Source organism: Lepisosteus oculatus, chromosome 12, assembly GCF_040954835.1.
Source record: "Lepisosteus oculatus isolate fLepOcu1 chromosome 12, fLepOcu1.hap2, whole genome shotgun sequence".
In the NCBI taxonomy this organism is placed as follows: domain Eukaryota; kingdom Metazoa; phylum Chordata; class Actinopteri; order Semionotiformes; family Lepisosteidae; genus Lepisosteus; species Lepisosteus oculatus.
This window is the reverse complement of record NC_090707.1, coordinates 759,836-779,943: the sequence shown is the minus strand read 5'-3', so window position 1 is coordinate 779,943 and position 20,108 is coordinate 759,836. Positions and strand designations below refer to the sequence as shown.

The following is a 20,108-nucleotide window of genomic DNA, read 5'->3' as shown; positions in this document are numbered from 1 at the left end:
TGACACTTAATCATTTACCCATACCTTAATTAACTAAGGAACAAGTAAAAAGTTTATTCCATGCTGAAAAGAGGAGAAAGGAAACACAATGTTTCGGCTGTGGACCCTTCTTCGGTCTTCACACTCAAAGAAGGCTACACAGCCGAAACGTTGTGTTTCCTTTCTTTCCTTTTCAGCATGGAATAAACCTTGTACTTGTTCCTTTGCAGCCTATGCATGCTGACACAGCCACCTACTTTAATTAACTAAAGTATACTGTCCTAAGCTTTATTATTTGATCACTAAATCTGGATCTCCTACACCTTCAGCCAAACATCCTTTTGAGGCTGGAGATGAGGATACTAGTCAGGTGTGACCTATTATATCTAGATTCTAGTACTCTAGTAGATTCTGTACTCACCTATAGCTGTAACGATACAAGAAATTTTCTCTGATCAAAACACTTAGTAAATATCCCGTTTCATGACATATTATTACAGATAAGTTTTACACACCCCTCCGTATCTGCCCCAGGCAAGGGGACCGGAAAAAAATGATCGAACATTAAAGCATTTTCTCAGAAAGGGAGTGAGTCTAGAGGGACAAGATTGAGTATCCTGAGACTGGGATCAAATGATGCCTTTTCACTTACTAGCCATTTGGAGTTCTAGATATCTTCACACGGGAGTCTGGGGGATTCTCCCTGTTTGAAAGGCCATATGGTCAAGTACCATTTTTATATGAGCTGCATTAGTGGAAAGACCATATGGGTGAAACCATCATCTCTTCCTAAACACAGCCAGGGAGCCGTAGTACCGAGCAGTGATGGGCATTACTGCATTTATAGTCATGATGACAGAACAGATAGCTAAAGTTACACCATTAGCTGTTAGAAATACATTATATGTTACCAGCAAAACCGAGGAATATTTATAACCAACAAGACAGCACACATTATTTTAAACCAGAGGATAGGGTATTGCTTTTGTTTCCTATTCCAAAGGGTCAGTTGTTTGTAGAACTGTAGTACCCATAAAAAGTTTTAGAAAAAGAGAATCCCATGAAGCATAAAATCTGTCTGAAACAGATTTATCATGGTGATTTGCTAAAATCTTGACTAAACCCTGACCCTCAGGTCCCTCAACCAATTTCATGTGTGCTGTGTAGCAGAGTCAATAAAATAAGTCCTGACTTCAGTGAAGATCAGAGAACCACAGCAGATTTGTTTATTGAAAAAACAGAGATGTACAGTATTTAGTCTGGTTCCTAGGAGAATGCATACCATACACCATTGCATAATCACTGCCTTACTGAGTGTCTGTAGCAGAATGAATAAATACTAACTCTTTAGGTGTTGGAGAAGAACAATTGCCCATGTTCTAGGTCCATTATTACTGTACCAAAATCTGATGATTTTGTAATGATATTTGTCACCTCAGTGAGGTTTCCAAGTTCGATAACTAACTGATGCCCATGGTGGATGAGCTCTTTGACCATCTGGGTGCTGTACAAAGGCTACTGTGAGGTGAGAGAAAAAAAAAGAAAAAGCCCACACTGCTTTATACAGCGCTGTCTGATTTCTGCAGAGCTCTGGCAACCTTTCAGAGGAACGTGGATAAACTGTTCTATCCACATGTCCAATATACCTCAGCCTCAGCGTATTCAGAGCTGACTGGGAATTCCATTCTCAGCATCTTCAAGGTGTTGTTAAACAGTATCTGGGAGGCAGGATTAACCATCAGTCCTCAAAAAGTGTGAAATTGATTTCGGGCCAACCAAATAGCTAGTAAACATTGTAGGAAGAATTTAAAGGTAATCACTTCTTGATGCTGTAATGAGTGGCTCCAACACCCACACTATTATTGCTAATAATAATATGAATTATTTGAATTTTTCCAGCATTTTTTACCGTAAGAATCCTAAAGTTTTTAGACTTGTTTCTATGTTTAGAATCAATGTTGTCTCTTCACAGTCCAGGAAGAGAAAAGTTCAGCTCCAGGACACCGTTAAAACAGAAAGTGTGAGCACAGATTCAGCCATGATGAAACCAACTCTTCAGTTCGGTCTCTTAAAATCAGAATACCAAAGATTTAAATAATTTAAAAATAACTAATTTCATTTATCACTTGAACCATAACTTTTTTAAGATTAAGTTAATTTGGACCTCTCAAGAAATAGTTTGATTCAAAAACAAGATAAACAGAGCTCTAAGGTTTTGGAGACACAAAAATAAGTACAGGGGAATCAATATCTTGTTATTTTGACAGTCACAACACAAAGTACTACTAGAGAACAATGGGTTCAATGCAACTTTCACCACCCAATATTTGTCAGGCTGTCTGTTTGCATTCAGAAATGACATGGTGTTTGCTGAAAATTAACAAGTCTGATGCACTGAAGAAGGAAATTCATCAAACAGTATCTGAGCTTAATTTTTTAACTGCCTGGAAAAGGTGAAAATCTGTTCGGCAGTATTTTTAAAAATCTTTGCACAGTGTGCACTGCCGAAGGACATATACCTGCTGAAGCACTGCACAAGTACAAAACCCTTCAGTGTCTTATTCCCCTGTAGTCAAACAAATGCAGCATTTCTCTTGCTCTCACCAGAGGGTTTTGAGTTTATATGAAGTGTAACATCTACAGGAATTAAAATGAAAAATGGTTGTAAATTGCAATCTGCCTCACTGCTCAGCACTCTGACTATGATGTGGGATTATGATCTCTCTACACTGTCCTCTTTAGGACCCTGATTTCTGCAGCAGTTTCATAATGCCATTGAGGAGGAGGACACACTTGGTCCACAGCTGGAAATACATCCCCACAGGAGGTGAAGCAAGCTTTACCCACTAATGTACATTATCTTTATCTACAGCACTTCCACTTACTCATAAATCACCTATTGAAAACACAGCCATGTGAACACAGTATATGAATTTGGGATTTTTATTTATTGTCTCATTATTCCTGTTTTCTATGGTCAAGTCTCAATCAGTAAAAGAAAAAAAACACCTGATTTAAGTAATCTTAAAGATTTTTAATACATAATCAATGATTGTGTGAGAAATTGAAGAACCTTGTTTCCCATTGTGCTCTGAGTGATAAAAATCATACACGTTAAAGAGAATGTCATGCTTTAATAAAAGTCCTGATAATCTCTGTCAGGAAACTGTGGAGTTTGGTTGCTTTTCTCCTGACAAATATTGGGTCCACTCTGGAAATAAAGACACTAAGGTAAATCACCATTTTAGTATGGGTCTATACTGAATGCAGGTAACATTAACACAAGCTTTGTATTCTTGTTTATTTATTCTAACTTCTTACATTCTAGCAACAAAATTCATGTATTTGCCAATTCAGACTGGACTAGCACTTGTTTGGCACTGGCCCTGAGACCTGTGTGCTGTCAAACCATCCAGTCATTTTTCACACTGGAGTCCTAACAGCAAAGGGTATGGTGACGCACAGGTGGTCCAACACCTACAGACAGCACCACTGATCCGCTGGCATGCGTCTGGCCCCCATGGCTCTCCAGTACGCAACACAAGCCAAGGATCCCCCAGGAAACGTCAATCCAAGAGGCCCCCATGCTCAGTGCTCAGCCCGCTGGAGTCCCCTTCTCACAGTCAAGAGCCCCGAGGCAACATCTGACAGCCCAGCCTGAATCCCGTGATTTCCAGCTATGGGTACATCCTGCCCTGTATTCCCCCTGGATCATTCCTTTTCCAGAAGAGACTAGTACAGGCTCCCTGGGTTTCCTTGTTTGCGTGTCATTTTCAGGAAGATGTGGGATTGTAAGACAGTTTGTTTCCGAGGCATGAATATAAACAAGAAACTCCCAGACTCTACTGTAATTCTACATGAATAATTAAGTCAACATAACAACTGTCTTTACAATGTAAATTCTAAACTGATGACTCCTTGAAAGAAAAAGAGTTCACTTCAAAATTTTTAGGAGCTTATATCTAAATGACAGAACTGAAGCATAAATATGCATAAATGAAGTTTTTAAATAATGCATTAATAAAAAATATTTTTATAATATCAAATATATTATTATAGTGAAAGTATTTACCACATATTGTTATATGAATTCATTAAATTGTAGAACTATGTTATTTTTAAAGTATACTTTTATAAGTCTAATACACTCATTTTGCCTGTGTGTTGAATACTGGTAATTAAAAATGTTTAGGATTCAGAAATCCCATTGTATTTATGTTTTTTGACACAATCTTGTAACAGGCTGCTATTCAAAAGGCAAACCAGATGCTGCTCAGAAACAGAAACTATAAGGCAATGATTCAGCCACAGGCCCTCCACATGATAAATCTTATCCATCCATTTTCAATTACCCCTGAGTCTAGTACAGGCCCACAGTGCGCCAGAGCCTAACCTGGCAGACAATGGGAGCAAAGCTGGAGACACACATACATAATGGGAAGCAATTAGAGACAGAGACACCAATTAACACAGACACATATTAAAAAATTAACATAGACATAGCTTTTGGACTTTTGGGGAGGGACCAGGAGTACCCAGCAAAATGCCTTATAGCCCTGTGGAGAATATGAGCCCCACACTTAGGGCCTCCCAGCCTGGAAACAAACACAGGACCTATGAGCTGTGAGCTGCCATCCTGCCTACATGATAAATCACCCAGACCAATTCTATAGCATGGTCTCGCACACAAGAACTATACTGAATTCTATGGGCTATTCCCCATGTAACCACAGAAACAAAGCAGGGCCATTGATTGCACATACAGAGGAAGTGAACTGGAACACCAGTCCTGTCTGGCTAGAGACACCCTCCCTAGCTTGTCCTGAACTTGAACACTTTTAGTGTTTTTTAAAAGATGAAAAGACAGGAAGGACAAACGACAGAAAATCAAAATTTCAAGACATAATAATAAGCAATGTTTTAAAAGTTTCTTTTTCATTTTTTTCCATTTTTTTACATTCTACAAAATTGTGCAACTTTTATTAAAGTACAAATGAGGATTATTACTTGCCTTTTTATAATATTAGATTTAGCAGTAACATTGATTTATGAAGTTGTGATTCCTTTCTGAAGAAAGAATATTCAAGAATGCTTTTGCAAAATTTACTTTTTTTAGAATTTTTTGTAATGTGAATGACAATAATAATTTACTCTCAGGTTTATTTCAGGCCATACAAGGCAGAATTATCCCTGAAACGTTTTATGGAGAAATGTTTTCCCCTTATCCTGAAAAGAAGAATCTACCATCAAAATTATATCCAGTTTTCCCTAGAATAATGGCTAACCAACAAATATATATTATATTTAAATTTGCTGTCTTAAAAATTAACAGTTATTCCAGACATCATAAACTGCTTTGCATATACATAGATAGTATAAAACATGTTTATACTATCCATGTAGATCACCTGGGCCTTTTTTACCTTTTGAAAAACAGTAGTGAAGACATGGAGCAGAGAGGTGCTGTCATACATCTATTGAGCTCTCAAATTTCCTTCTATTTTATCTTTCACAATAGATCATGTTCTTAAATGAAGAAATCTATATTTGAAACTAAATCTATTTCACCCAATACACAGCATGTTTGTGTTCCTTCCTCCTGTCATTTATAGTACAAGCTTTGCTTGTCATGCTTAGTATGATTCACATTCTTGTTGTCAAAGACTGCCTATGATTCACATTCTTGTTGCCAAAGACTGCCTATGTAAACAATCAAAAAGCTGCAAAACTACCCAGAGTACTATTAACAAGAAGAGGCTATTGTAATTACATTGTCATTTAGGCAATAACATTGCATTGTAAAATATCCATCAACAAATTGCATCACAGAAATCCTTAATTAAACACTACTGTTTCTGTAATAAGAATATTCTCACGCACAAAGCAAAATTATCCAAGATCTTTTAAGAACTGTAAATTTCCACTGGCTCCTGTCACAACAAAAATGTAGCCTGGATTGCGTGAATACACACAATTGCATCTGCTTTGATAAAGCCAAAAGCAGACACAGTGTGCCTACTAGCCCCTTGCCAGCATCTCTCCTGCTATCTCCCCTCACTATCTGATCTTGTGTTAAAAGGGAGCTTTTATCAGAAAGGCAAACTGACATTTTCACATGCTCTTTGACTTCAGACCTGCATCCAGCAGCACGGAAAAGCAACACCGAATTAGAGTTAGGCAAATCCACCAAAATGGTCGTGGGTGACACGTTCAATCAGTCATCTCCCGACTTTGCCTTTTGTTGCCTTTTGCAGATTGAGGTCTGGAGGGAGGCTGAGCTTTATCAGTTCTAAGAAAGGGACAAGGCAGAAATTATTCATTCCTTAAGCTCTACCATGAAATCTTCCTAAACATTCTCAGAAATACAATTACAGTATGCATGACTGGTACTGGTTTTTGTATCAAGAAGCAGGCAAAAATTGATTAATTTTAATACGTTTCTCAAGCATTATCCATCATTGATGATTTTCCAATAATATGACAGTCAACTTGCAGCTTGGATTCACGCCCTGACTTCCGCTTTGATCTGTCAGTTTTAATCTACCTTTTCAAATGGATGGAGCCCAGAACGGCAATCACACACCACCAGCACAGAAATTCATTCATTTTTTTCTTTATTTTCATTACATCACGGTATGGAATTGTAATAAAAGAAACAAGTCTTACACTTGATTGGTTACAAAGAAATATACATAATTAACTGCCACTAGAATGACCTCATGCATTTTTCTAGGAATACAATAAGAACTTATTCCAAGTATTAGGAAAGAATCTATATTTTTTAAATTTACCAGAATTCTGAGATCTCCTTTTTATAACTTCCGCTTCAACCCCTCAATATCAGTTTAACCACTGTTTTTCTCTTGATGTGTATTTTAATTTCTCCACCAAAAAACGGGAGTGTAAAATGTTTGATGAATGGGGTCGGTAGACCAAGGGCAGGATTCTAAAAAATGACTGTGCATCAAGACAGAAAGAGTGGGATGAGTGGAGTTTCACACTAAGAAGATGAATGTCTTCAGTTTTATTTTAACTGATTTAAGTGATTATGCACATCTGTCATCACCTATCGTGAAATATATTAATTATCCACATAAATTATATTAAATATGTAAAAAATACTAAGATTGCATCTTACATTTTAAATATAACCAATTTTAATATTTTTTTTCTGATCTCAGTAGAGTCATGGTTTTCAGTGACTTAAACTAGGAATTTAGAGAATCTGATAACATAATAAAGTTTGATTAAAGTCATAAAAATACAGTGAGGTATTTAGCCATCACTGGATTATGCTTTAATGTCTAAAAATGAAATACCATCTTAGAACCCGTAAGTCTTCTCAATATATTTTATGCTGTCAAAGGTCAAAGTAAAACAAACCAATTCTCAATGCACATATATAGATGGAGAAAATCCATCTATGGATAGTTTGGGTTTAAATATATAATGTTTCAACTCGTTGAAGTTATAAGTAAATTTCTAAATGCATAGGTCGCAGGTCAATCTGGTCTCTCCTTCAGTTTAAAACACAAATGTATACTGTAAATATGGTCCTTATTAAGAGAAGGTAGATGCTGAAATCTAACTACACTGCCTAGCCCAGTGGAGTCTTTCTCCTATAATTGTGGTTTCTACAGAAAAAGAATTACAAATTACAAAGAAATTCAAATCTGTCACAAGGCTGAAAATTGCTTCTAATTCGTCTCCAGAAAAAATACACTTAACTTTCCAATTCCCTGTTTTCATGGAGGCTAATGAAACCAAGCTCAAGTTGGTCATAACTTTCCACCAATTTGATCCAACTTGACAAAAGTCATAAGTTAAAAAAGATATCTTGCTTCAAGCTGAAAAATTCCCTTGCCTCGAATCTTCCAAATTCAATGTTAATCCACACCACTCTTGCTAGTCCCAATCACTAGTTTCACTCAGTCAAACTGAGGTGTGCCAGTTCTGTGTTCATGGCTACATTCATTCATAAAGCTGGGACTCTGTTATTCAAAAACCTCAGCGAAAAATATAACTTCTCTTCAAGTGGTTGTTTGATAATTTGAGCCTTGCTGACAGAATTATACATCGTTCTGTTTAACCTCTGCATCTTCAGTCAGATAATGTCATACTTATGAATTCTCGACTGCTTAATGTTGCATCCTGCTGATTGCAAAATCAATTATAATAATCCTTTTATCCAGTGCTTGTGTTTATGTGGAGTAGGGTCTTCTCACACTTGTGAAAGAACGACAAGACCAGCAAGTAAGTGAAACTGAAGTTTCCTCTTAAGTGTAAAAACTGAGATCGGCAAAACTGCTAAAGTTTATAAAACACTGAAATAAAAAGTGTCAGCTGTTCTTGTTTATCTCTTGATCACAAAATCCAACACCAAGCAATGCAGAGGATTGGTTATCCCTCCGTGACAAAAGATGTCCACTCTGGAAAAGGACCAGAATGCTGCAAAGGATAGTAGTGATGCTCAGGCTGCCTGGAGGGTCCTTAGCAAATGTTTCTTTCATAAAACTCTGATTTACATTCAAATAACCTTAATTGAAATTCACGGAAAGAGATATCCATAATGGTTTTTCAGCTGTTCATAACACATTTATTTAAATCTCAGCAGACTGTAGACAGGTATTGGCACTGTACAATCCGCAATCACAATCAAACATTACAAGAGCAGAATGATGGAAATTTGAAAATGAAGGAACTGGTCTCAGACCTGACCTGAACTGCAATCAGAACTCTGGCTAAAGCCAAGTATTTAAAAAGTCAGTTGGCATTAATTTGGGTACCACACCAACTAAACAACTAATATGGGTACTTGTTTTTGTGTCAAGAGCATTGTGCTCTGCCCTCTGTACAATATCACTCAATATCAGCACATTTTCACCTGCAGACAACAGGACAAAAGTGTGCTGCACGTTATGGACATCTAATGTGAGACGTGTTTGCAGCAATCCCACATGTGCTGAGTTTACTGAAAATGTTCCATCATCTTGTTAATCTGCGTGTGAAATTTCCATATGGAGAAAAGGCAGTGGTATTATGATCATTAATGTATTCTTGTTATATATGCGTGTTGTAGTTATCAACTCTAAGTTGTTAATACTGTAAATAACATGTTCTCGTAAAAAAAAAATTAAAAAGCATATTACTGGGGTCCATTTTTAATACCATTTAGACATTAAAGAAGATACTCAAATACTCAAAATGTCAGGCTGCAGGATACTTGAGGGTCCAGCATAATTCAAATCCAGCCCTATGAAGGGAAGCTCATCATATTGCTCAGAAATGGCCTGTCTGTTATAATAAGATGATAAACAAAAGCACCTAAACTGCATGTCATGGCACTGTAAATATTACAGTGGAAAGTGAGGACCATGACGCAGGCTGCTTCTGATGAAATAATGAACTTCCTGGGGAATGGCTGCAGCATGGAAGACTCTGCTGTATTTTAATCAGGAAGTTTGTGAATTAGTCCACACAGAGCAGATTAGGTTGGTAATAATCTAGTCTGGGCGTCAGGATGTCTAGTGCAATCACCACAAATAACTGTTAATCACAGCAGTGGATCTTTGCCGATCATCATCAACAACACATAAGGTGGAACTCAAAAACACTTTCATAAGAAAGCATAAGACACTGCTATTTAAAAAAATACATGTTTTTTGAAAAAATTGTAGATTTTTAAATATATTTTTGCTTTACATTTAAAATGCTGCTTTTGTCATTTTGTCACTCTCCCTCGCAAAACGCCATTGCGTTCCCAAACCCACTGTTTCACAGTTTCATTCCTAATTGAACCCATCACATTCCCACATGCATCAGATTCCACAGATTCTCACTCCTGGACAAATTATCCAACCACATCCCGTTCCCGTCAGTATTTAAAGTTCCCTCACGCACCAACCCATGCTCCCTACTGAGAAGCTTCCTTTAGAGTTCTCTAGTGTGTGTTTTTGTCTTGTTGAATTTCCCGGATTTTGGACTTAACTTTTCCCTTTTCGATCTCATCTCATGGATTTCACCTTTCTGGTTAACTGATCTCTAACTTCTCCTATCGACCTTGCTTCTGGATTACGATTTTGGATTGTTTGCCTCTGCATTCCGCAGAATTCACAGCTACGCACAGGATCCTCGGAAGACTACCTGCCGGTTCCCTGACAGATTTGAAGATGCAGTATGCTGTTCAGTCTGCAACTAAACCGTGATCTGTCACTGAACTAAAAGTATGTCATTTTAAGACAAATTCTCACTAGACTTAAGATAGAAATTTTAATTCTGATTAAAATTCTGACTACAGAAGATTAGCATGCTGATGTTCTGCCTTATAATAGATACTTAAAAGTTTAATTAGTTTACTTGAATACAAATGGAAAATAAAAGTTTCGAAAATAGAAAATTGGAGGAGATTTACAGCCCTTTCTGGTCTCTGTTTCCCTATTGGGAAGCCTGCCAGCTGAAGAAGGTACATCAAGTGTCTTCTTGAATCACCTGGCCAGCTGTGGGTTTAGTCACAAATATTGGGTCTGTTAAACTGGCACTGTGTGGATATCAATATTACCAGTCTTCTCTCAGGTACACTTTGAGTCTCCTGAGGTCACGCTGAGGGGCCCATGGCTCTGAAAACAACTCAGCACTTGTAAGGTGGGAAATTTAAAAGGATCTTTTAAGACTGTTGCGATAAAAGTTATTCTGTTTTCTTTTTCCTTGATCTGGTAAAAATATGAAACTTAGAAGTTAAAATATGAAACATAGAAGCAATAAAAAGAAATATATACTATTGTTTGCTCAAACTCAGAATGCCTTTTATCCCACCACTCTTTATTGTCAGCATTTCTTTCTATAAAATGTGGTTTGTGGTATTCTGTAATATCACTTTATATTGTTAATGCCAACAACTTAATCTAAGGCACATTGCATAAAATGATCGCAACTGTTACAGTAAGGTATAACATTTGTCAATAAATGGCAAGAAGTCACAAAAAACAACAAGTAGAGTATAATTAACTCAAAGCTAAAACATTTTAAGAAACATAGTTCAATCTGAAGTAGGAACGGCTACTTCAACAATTATTCTAAAAATAGTCGGATGCAGCCCTAAGGCTGTTTGGGAGTGTGAAACCTGCTCTCAATCCCAAACGTATTTTTCTATGTTCTTAAACTGGGCACATGTCAGTGACTTGAGGTTCTCGTGGGAAAGGAGAAAAAGCACTGCAAAACCTAGAGAAGGGACAGTACCATGGAGGTCAAGAACCCTTCAAACACAGAACTAATTTGTATTAGAAAAAGATACAGCATCGAAAAAACTTATTCACTCAAGTGGATTTCATACAAATAATTGAGAAGTCATAGTGGAACACATTTTTAAAGATATTACATAACAGATAACTTGTAAATGTGTATTTATTAAAGAGCAATTAAATCATGAATCACATACACAGCATCTGTAGGTACACCTTTCAACAGTCCTGATCTGGAAGGTGATTTGGTAGCTCCATGTGGTACCATAAATCATTGCTTTGTAGTATACAAAGTCTTCATCTACTCTTATGATTAGACAAGGGCTAAACCATCATTCAGGCGGAGTTTCACTTAATGTTGTATGGATGTTAGCAATTAGCTGTGAGGATGACACAATGCATAGGAGCATTTTGAACTGAATGGTTGAATAAGTGAATTGAACATCTCAAGTTAATTTTAATCCAAACATTGTTCTTTTGTGCAAGTTTTATCACTCTTCTATTGTTCATTAGAAAGTTTTAAAAATTATTAATACTTTAATCATTAAATAACATGCTTCAATAGTCTAGTTCATTCATAATTCAAAAGCAAAGTGAAAAATAACAACTGCAAACTCATTATGTATTTCTGGGAGAGAATTAAATTGGTTATGCATGGTGGAGACGTGAACTGAACATTGTGTATCCAGGTTTTAAGTGAAACATGTTATTATTTGTATTTTAAATACCATTGCCCCCTTAATAAAATGAGATGGTAATGCCTTCTAATTTGACTTGTCTGTGTAATCTTCAACTGTTCACTTAGAGATAATAATTCTGCTCCCTAAGCCCAGTGTTACATTAAACATGTTTATATGTAAGACAGACTTTACACAAAGACCCAGTATGCAGAATATTCAGTGTATCTTAATGCCATTAAGTCGCCTGGAAGAACGCAATCTCTCTGTGCTAATTCCTGCTATATGATGTTGAGCTTGACTGAATGTCTTTTGTGATCCAGAAGTAATGGAGTAGGTGGTAACATGACCTCAGGGCTGTAATTGGCAACCCACTCAAAGACTGGCATATGGTGCTCAGCTAACCAGCCAGACTCTGACCACTTGTGCCTGCACTCCCCCACTTCCACCTGAGACAGCTGAAACAGGGAGGCCGGCTCAATATCCATCCCCACGGCCTGGCAGACACTCCAGACGTGCTGAGGGATTACACTGCCATGATCACCAAACGATTAACATCCGCATGTGTGTCTGTTGTAAAGGTCTAGTAACTAGACTTGGTGGGGTTTTTGTTTGTGACGCAAATGAGGATAAGGACTCCTGTATTGGTGCTGTACTGTGTGAGTCCTGACCTTGAAATGATCTGCATTTGAAGCTCTCCAGCACTATTGTCTTACACAGTAATGAGATCAGGGAATCACCAACTAAGTCTGCAATGCAAATACATTTCTCATAAAACACCCAAGAATATGCAGCAACTGCCGTACCTGTCCTGGGAGAACCTAGATTCTCATGAATTAATACGCAAAGCATACACTCTGGTCCCAAGCTATCCTGAGCTTAATAATTAAAGCGATGTGACAGCAGAAAAGACAGCTCTGAAAGCTGATGCTGTTGTTATGGACACAGAATGTTCTCAGCAGTGGTCAATAACGCAGGAGTGGGGGACCAGATCATTTACTCAACATCTGTGCCCTTTCCTTGGGCTGGATGTCAGTTAACAATTATAAAAAAATACTAAAGCTCCCTGAACACTGCACACATATGTTGTGAATAGGTACCTGATCAGTACCAGGTACCGGGTCTAGTACCATTGACTAGAACTAATAAACACAAAAGTATTTTGTATCACTTTCTATCTGTTGTCTTTTGTCTCTTTCAGTCTTAGCAGCAGTGCAGGTCTTCTCCCAGCTGGAGTTAAAAAATAGTCGATCAGGAACCTCCAAGCTCTGAACCACACCAGCTCAGCAGAGCTGTAGTGAGGTCCGCTATGCTAAAAGGTCAGGCCTCCGGCTGAGCCAGAGTTCAGCTCTACCACTGTTCACGGGGATCACATCACCTTGCAACATGCTTGATGAGCCCCTACATCCATCATCAAAGTAGATTCTTTCATTTATGAACTGAGCAGTTTCGGCTGCACAGAACCAAGTCTATTCAGAGTTGATCTGACTACTGGATTTATTCTCTCACTTGCTGTTTTTTTTCATTGAAAATGCACAAACATGACATACTCACTGGAGACTGAAAACATTCTAAAAAAGGACAGAAACATATTAAATTCCAAACAACGTTAAAACAACAGTAAGGATTGAATATTAAACCTACTGTGCCTGTGATACATATTTATAGCCCAATGCATATGGACCAGCTAGATTTCAATCTCTCATAGTGTGTAAAGGAGTCATATGGGGGATCTCTCAAGGATCATGTGATTTAATACTCTTGAGATCCCCAATCATTTTAGAAAAAAGAGATGTGGCTACATCAGCAGTTATTTTAAACTTGCATTTGAAAAACATTTTCTGAAATCACACGGATGTGTTATAAGATGTCATGAGATTAATAAGATCTTTAACAAATATTACATTATTTTGGAGGTTTGGTATCCTGCATTATTATACAGTAAAAAAAAAGTTTCATTTGTTTCATTTCAATTATTCATTTAAATGTCCAAACCGCAACTCCTTAAGAGCTAAAGTAGCTCAGAAATGCTGCCTTGGAGTGGCAGGGATGTGTGGATCTGCATAGTTTATGGCTCAGGCTAATTTCATGAGACTGAAGCTACAGTACAAGGCTTTTTTTACTTAGGTATAATTATTCTGAAAATATATAGTTGTGAAAAGGCATTCAGGGTTTAAATTTTCAGCAGGAAAAAATTCTAGAGAGAAATCTCCAAAACTCTGCAGGTTTGCAGAGAGTGGGAGGGAATCAGAAGTGACCAGGAGAACACAGCAGTGAGATTACATAAATCCCCTTCGTCACAGACAAAGACCCAGATGGGGTGTATCTGCCAATTCACTGAGATTCACAGATACATGATCAAAGTGGTACCATGTGGCAGCAGTCATGACTGTCTTCATTTGAAAATAAAGACGCTAGTGGGGAAAATGAAAATTACCTCTCTTAAAACTAACAAATGTTCCTCTAATCCCCATGAAACTCAGAGATAGAGGAAATAGTGGGAATTAAAAATGCAAACTGTGAGCACTGGAACGTAAGAAAGGCTACAAACCTTTGCTAGAGTGATGCCTATGCTTATTTCACATAAGGGTGTGTAACAACAAAATAATCTCCCTAATTCCAAATATAACATAATAATATAGGTATTTATTTCAGTCTTGGGGGTGTCGGTATTTGAAGTTACTTTCATCTTAATAAAACATCACTAAATTATTCACTGATAATTCTTCTCCAGTATTTATCTTCTGTACACTGTACACTATTCCCTTATCCTATAGAACAGCTGGTCAGTATTTCCCCGTTTGGAAAGTCAGCGTCTCATGGTGGCTTTTGTTTTGTGTGGCAACGAGGTCCTTTTAACCTCTTCAATGCGTAAGCCACTGCTGGTTTGATTCAGTCCCATGCATTCTCACATGCACATACAGCTGCATATGTACAAAACTGCTCTACTTGGCACCAGTTGCAAAGATTAAAGCAGAACATTTGAGCTCATTTGTAATTAAATATAATAGCAATTCAGCGGCTGAGTAATGCAATACGTACTCTGTGATTAGTGTCCCCAAGATACAGATTTACTGAAGAGCTTCCACGGCAGCAGGGAAGTGCATCTCTGCCTGCATGCAGGTGTAGTAACATGACTGTCTCAAGACCAAACTGTATCGATCTTCTCAAGAGCATAATATATTCACAGCATTACTCTGAAATATCACCCTGCAGTATTTAGAGGAGGCTGCAAGATGACTTTGACATCTTAAACCAAGAGTGTGAAGCACATTCACATAAACACTTTGCTGTAGCTTGAAGAGAATTAGAGCACTTCATCCTATATATAAAGAGAGAGAGAAATAGCTCTACTAAAGGCTAGAAGCAGGCATCATTGAAAGCTAATTAACATAGACTACTGGCTTGCACTGCAGGTGTAGCTGAAACTGGGTTGAAAAATCTTTGCATAAAACTATACTGCAGGAATCTGTCAAAATGCCAGAGTACTAGTATATTTAATGTTTTGTTTTTGTAATTAATCTGTAACATTATATATTTTGAAAATATCATTGGGTAAAAGGAAATTGGTACAGGAGCTGCTCTTATTTTAGAGAGTATTTCCTTTATGCTACAGACACAGCAACACTATTAAAACACAGCAGATGTGTAATGGCATTCCAAACCAGCTCTGCTGGTAGGTATTCATGTGACAACTTTCAATGTCTGACTGCGAACATAAGCCTTAAAATGTTTTCACACTAAGAAAAACGATGCTGTTGTAGACGGAAGTCAGGAAACTATTTTATCAAAGAGCTGCCTATTCACAGCATATAACAGACATAATAAAAACCTCTGTTAATAATGTTACTGTTCTGGAAAAGTTTCAGTCCCAGCAGATAATAAAAATGCTGAAGAGCCAGGGCTCTGCATAATGTACAGTAGGTACTTTTAGTACCTTCAATGGTTCAGATTAAAATGAATTCATGCATGTTTAATTCCTCAGTATTTCCCTAACATCATATCCCTTTGTTGTATAGCCTAATATAGTGATCATTAAAACATTTCCTCCTACATAGAATATTACTCCCTTGGATTCTACATCATGACCTATTAACTACAGTATAAATAAAACATTGCTATTCAGTTAGATATGACACGCAATTTAACTGGAAAACATTTAGAGCTATTTTTGTTTTGCATTAGCTTTTTGTGCACAAAAAGAACTACATGGCTCACCTCACTGTACTGTATCTTACAAGCAAGCTAGGAACAAGAAGGTATTTCCCAAAAGACACACTGCCTTCTAGTTACCTAAGAAAGAGGTACCATCCTGACACCGTCCTGACGCTCAGATTAATCATCTTGACACCTAGTCTGTGTTAAACAAAGAGAATCTGTAAAATGAAACAACAAAAAACCTTTTACAACACATCTGGTACAACTGGCTAGGGACTGCGAGCTCCAAGTATAAACACACTCAAGTCAACCTTCGCAAGAAAATTAAATTCAAGTTTTTGTAAAAGATAATGCCATATGTTTCTTTTTTCTTTCTTCCAGTTCAAGTTTTAATAAAGAGTTGAAATACCAGGCTGATAGATATATCTAATGGCAATATCTCAGATTCATGAATTACCAGTCAATTATTTGTCTAGAGTGGCACAGTGGTATACGGTCAGCACTGCTTCCCTTACAAATCTTGAATCGGTTTTTGGACTGGGGCACCAGTGAGCTGTTTGAATGTTCTGCCTGTGTTCTCTTGGATTTTCTTCCAAAGACAGACTGCCTAGGTTCATAGGTGTTTCTACATTCTACCCTGTGTGTGCTCTGCTATAGACTGGTATCCTGTCCAGAGTGAAGTCTGGGCTAGCTTGGTACCCTACGTCCCCTCGTCATCACAACAGACACTTAACACATATTTCTGTATCTCACGGAGTCTTGATAACTATTGCAGCATATAATATAAGTCAATATTATGTTTTGCAACAAAGTCTTTTTTTATCACTTTAACTTTCTGTCATTTTCTATAAACTTGTATCCTCATATCATTTTAACAACACTGCAAACAAGTTTTTTCCTAATTTTGGAGGGTCTTTGTATTAAAAGAGGGTTTTCAAACCATAAAAACCACAACAACAACAACAACAATAATAATAATAATAATAATAATAACAACAATGGTTTAACTGCAAAAGAAAGATTTTCATATTTTTTATGAATGAAATAAAACAGCAGCAAAAAGAGCAATACTGATGTGAATGTTTCTAGAGTGTTTCAACTAATGACAGCCAAAGACTCAGCAGAAAAAAATGTTTTACAAACCTCTTACATTTAATTGTCAGATGTAACCACTGCAATGGCATTTAGAACTGTCACTATTAGCCTACTTACCTGGATTGCCAGAAACATGTCTGTTGGGGGCTTAGACACTTCAAACTAAAACAACTGCACTGTCAGTGTGTGTAACGGCTTTTAATAGCTTCTACTTCTGAATGTGCATCGTCTGATGAGTAGCATGCAGTTTTGCTCACTAGACAATCACCAAAACACCTAAAACACCAGGATCCTCTGCTACTATAACCATCTACCTGTTCACATTGATACACGTTTGCTGTGCCATCCATTCCAAAATCTGAAAGTACACTGATGAAATCAAACCACAATAAAACATTCACACATTCCACAGCATCCCTTTTCTCTCCCGCTGCTCATCACAGATCCTGGATCTTGAAGTTACGGTAATCTCAGTTTCAGTTTCCAGCAACAACAGCACTTACATAAGCATTCAGATCAGAGGTCTGTGGCAGCTTTTCGCAAGTGCACTATTTCCTTGGGTCGTCCACAACTTAGCTCTTCTCAGTCTCAGCTGCTGAATGTCTTTCTGCTACTCTGCTTTCACTCCCATTAATACACACAAATGAGGAACAACATCACCAGATAAGAGTCTTGCTCACTATAGAATGTGTCAGTCTGTCACTGTAAGCAAGCAAAAGAAAGGGACTGAAACCCCTGCGGACTTACCGGTGCAACGTCAGTCTGCTGTCGTGACCATGAAGAAGTACTCGGTGAGTATAAGCCAGCTGCCGATGTGAAGGCACAGCTCTCATTGCACTCTTCTCTGAAGGGATGCTGGAGCTCCTGGAGGTGGTACTTCTCAGTCTAATGACATCTGCTTCACTCTTTAAACTCATTGGCTAACAGGGATGATTCCCATTTATCCAGCCCTGCTGTCTCTGAATGAGACTCTTCTCTTTCTTCACATCACTCCCTTTCTCTTTCCTTGAACTGCTTTGCTTCTCTTTTCTCCTCTCCTTTATTTCTGTATTTCTTTCTCTCTGCCCCCCACTCTGCCACCTTCCCTTTGTTTGTCTCTCCGCCTCTCTCAGCCTGTCTGTGTTCATCACTGTGCTCTTGTTCAGTCCCACACTGTCTCCTCTCCCTTGTCATGACACACTGTGCTCTTTTTTAAAATCTTTTTGCTTCCTGCTTGCTTATTTCAGTCTTTTCAAAATAGCTCCTAGTCTCAGGGAACAGCAGTGTTTAAATGCCTCTGCCTTATTTATTCTCTGGGGACTGTTTTTCTAATTGTTTCTCCCCTAAGTGGTTTTTGCTTTCCAAATTTTTGTCTTTTACGAGCTGTATGATACACAGCCCTGGAGCGATACTGTGGAAGCATTATGCCACACTTATGCCAGCTCATTTTGTCATCAGTTCTCCGAGGACCATTCTGCAACGACAGTAAGAATCTGGGTTCATTATAACTACTATTCTCTCACTTAAACCTCTCAGAGCACATTAAAAACACTGGATGTGGTATCATCGTGGTAACGAAGTCAGTTCGTTTACCTTTGCACCCCTTTGAAATCTGACAATGTAGATGTCAGCTTAAATCAAATTTAATTAGTTTAAATTCGTTTAATTATTTTAATTTTGCAAAATTCAAAATGATAAGTGTTAACTATTAAATTGACAAATCTGTAATGAAAAAGCTCTGCAGGAAAACTGGTCTGACAAATTAAAATACAGGTTCAGAACATGAAAATAAGACATATTTCATCACTCATGTTAAAACTACAGATGTACAATGGTTAGCTGCAGGACACAACAGGGACTCCTTAATAACTTTTTGTAATATGTGCACTTTATTTTTGTTTTGCTTCTTTCATTGCTCAGGGGAAAACTAAAGTAGACTGCTGATGCTAATCTTTCACTTTTATGCTCCAGATATTCCCCAGGCCTTCTATAAACCACCCAGTGATGAAGGCTTATATTGTACATTATTCTTTATTCCCTGAGTTGTCCCATTTGGCAGACAAAACAACATTAAAATCAATTATATCATAAAAGCTTTGGCTCTTGGCAAATGCTCTCCTGATGTGGTTTCCTGTACGATGCACAGGAAAGTTGGTGTGTAGCACATTAACTGATCAGAGATATGACTTGTAAGGTTAATATTCATATTCAGGTTAATGTGCCAGCACATAAAAATGGCTTTAAACAAGAGGGGATCATTTGGCCCATCTCATTCATGTTGGTTGCAAAGAGTGAATTGATTCAAGGGGCTCATCCAGTCAGTATAAGAAAGAAGCCAGGGTATCAGATTTGTGAACAAAGAGAGATGGAACGATGACTATTGGCTCTAGATGCAGTAGGTTGGACGCTCAATCACAAATGCAACAAAGAAAGTGGGAGAAAGAGGGAGAGAGCAGAGTAAGTGCAGAGGAAAAGAGGGAAGGAATGGAAGAGGAAGTGTTCTAGCACTCCAGAGAGGGATGTCTACATCAAGAAGAAGTGTTGTGACAGGATTGGATTTCCTTTACCACCTTTACCACCTGCAATTTTCACTAGATCCAGAATCTAGGTAATTGTTATAGATTAGGAAAAGCGGTGGTTCTACTAAAGATCTCTGTGGTACTCCACTAATTACATCACAACAATGAGAGTATTCTAATTTTATCTGTACTCTCTGTTTATGCATTCCTGGTGTTAATATCTCTTCTGTTGTAGGAATATCAGGAAATACCTCAGACTTTTTCTGCTTTTTATTCTTCATTTTTCTTTTAAGGATTTAAATTTAAAACCTGTAAATAATTTCATGTGGTTTATTTTTAACTTATTGCTTTGTCCGCATTGTAGTTTTGTACTAAACACCATAAATGTTCAATATTTTTTTTATTCATTATAAAAAGAAGATTAATAAGACTTCTCTACGGATGTTACTAGTAAATTGATTAAA

The 20,108-nt window shown here is 37.5% G+C and overlaps 1 protein-coding gene across 2 annotated transcripts in view; it reads right to left on the bottom strand.

Annotated features, from left to right (window-relative positions):
- The window catches only part of thsd7ba (thrombospondin, type I, domain containing 7Ba), a 191,792-nt gene extending 173,486 nt beyond the window's left edge, over nt 1-18,306 (bottom strand). For both annotated transcript variants that reach the window (XM_015358247.2, XM_069196635.1), the window contains exon 1: nt 17,894-18,306. The gene's annotated coding sequence lies outside the window, so the exon portion shown is untranslated. The remainder of the gene's footprint in view (nt 1-17,893) is intronic.
- Nucleotides 18,307-20,108: the final 1,802 nt, after the last annotated feature.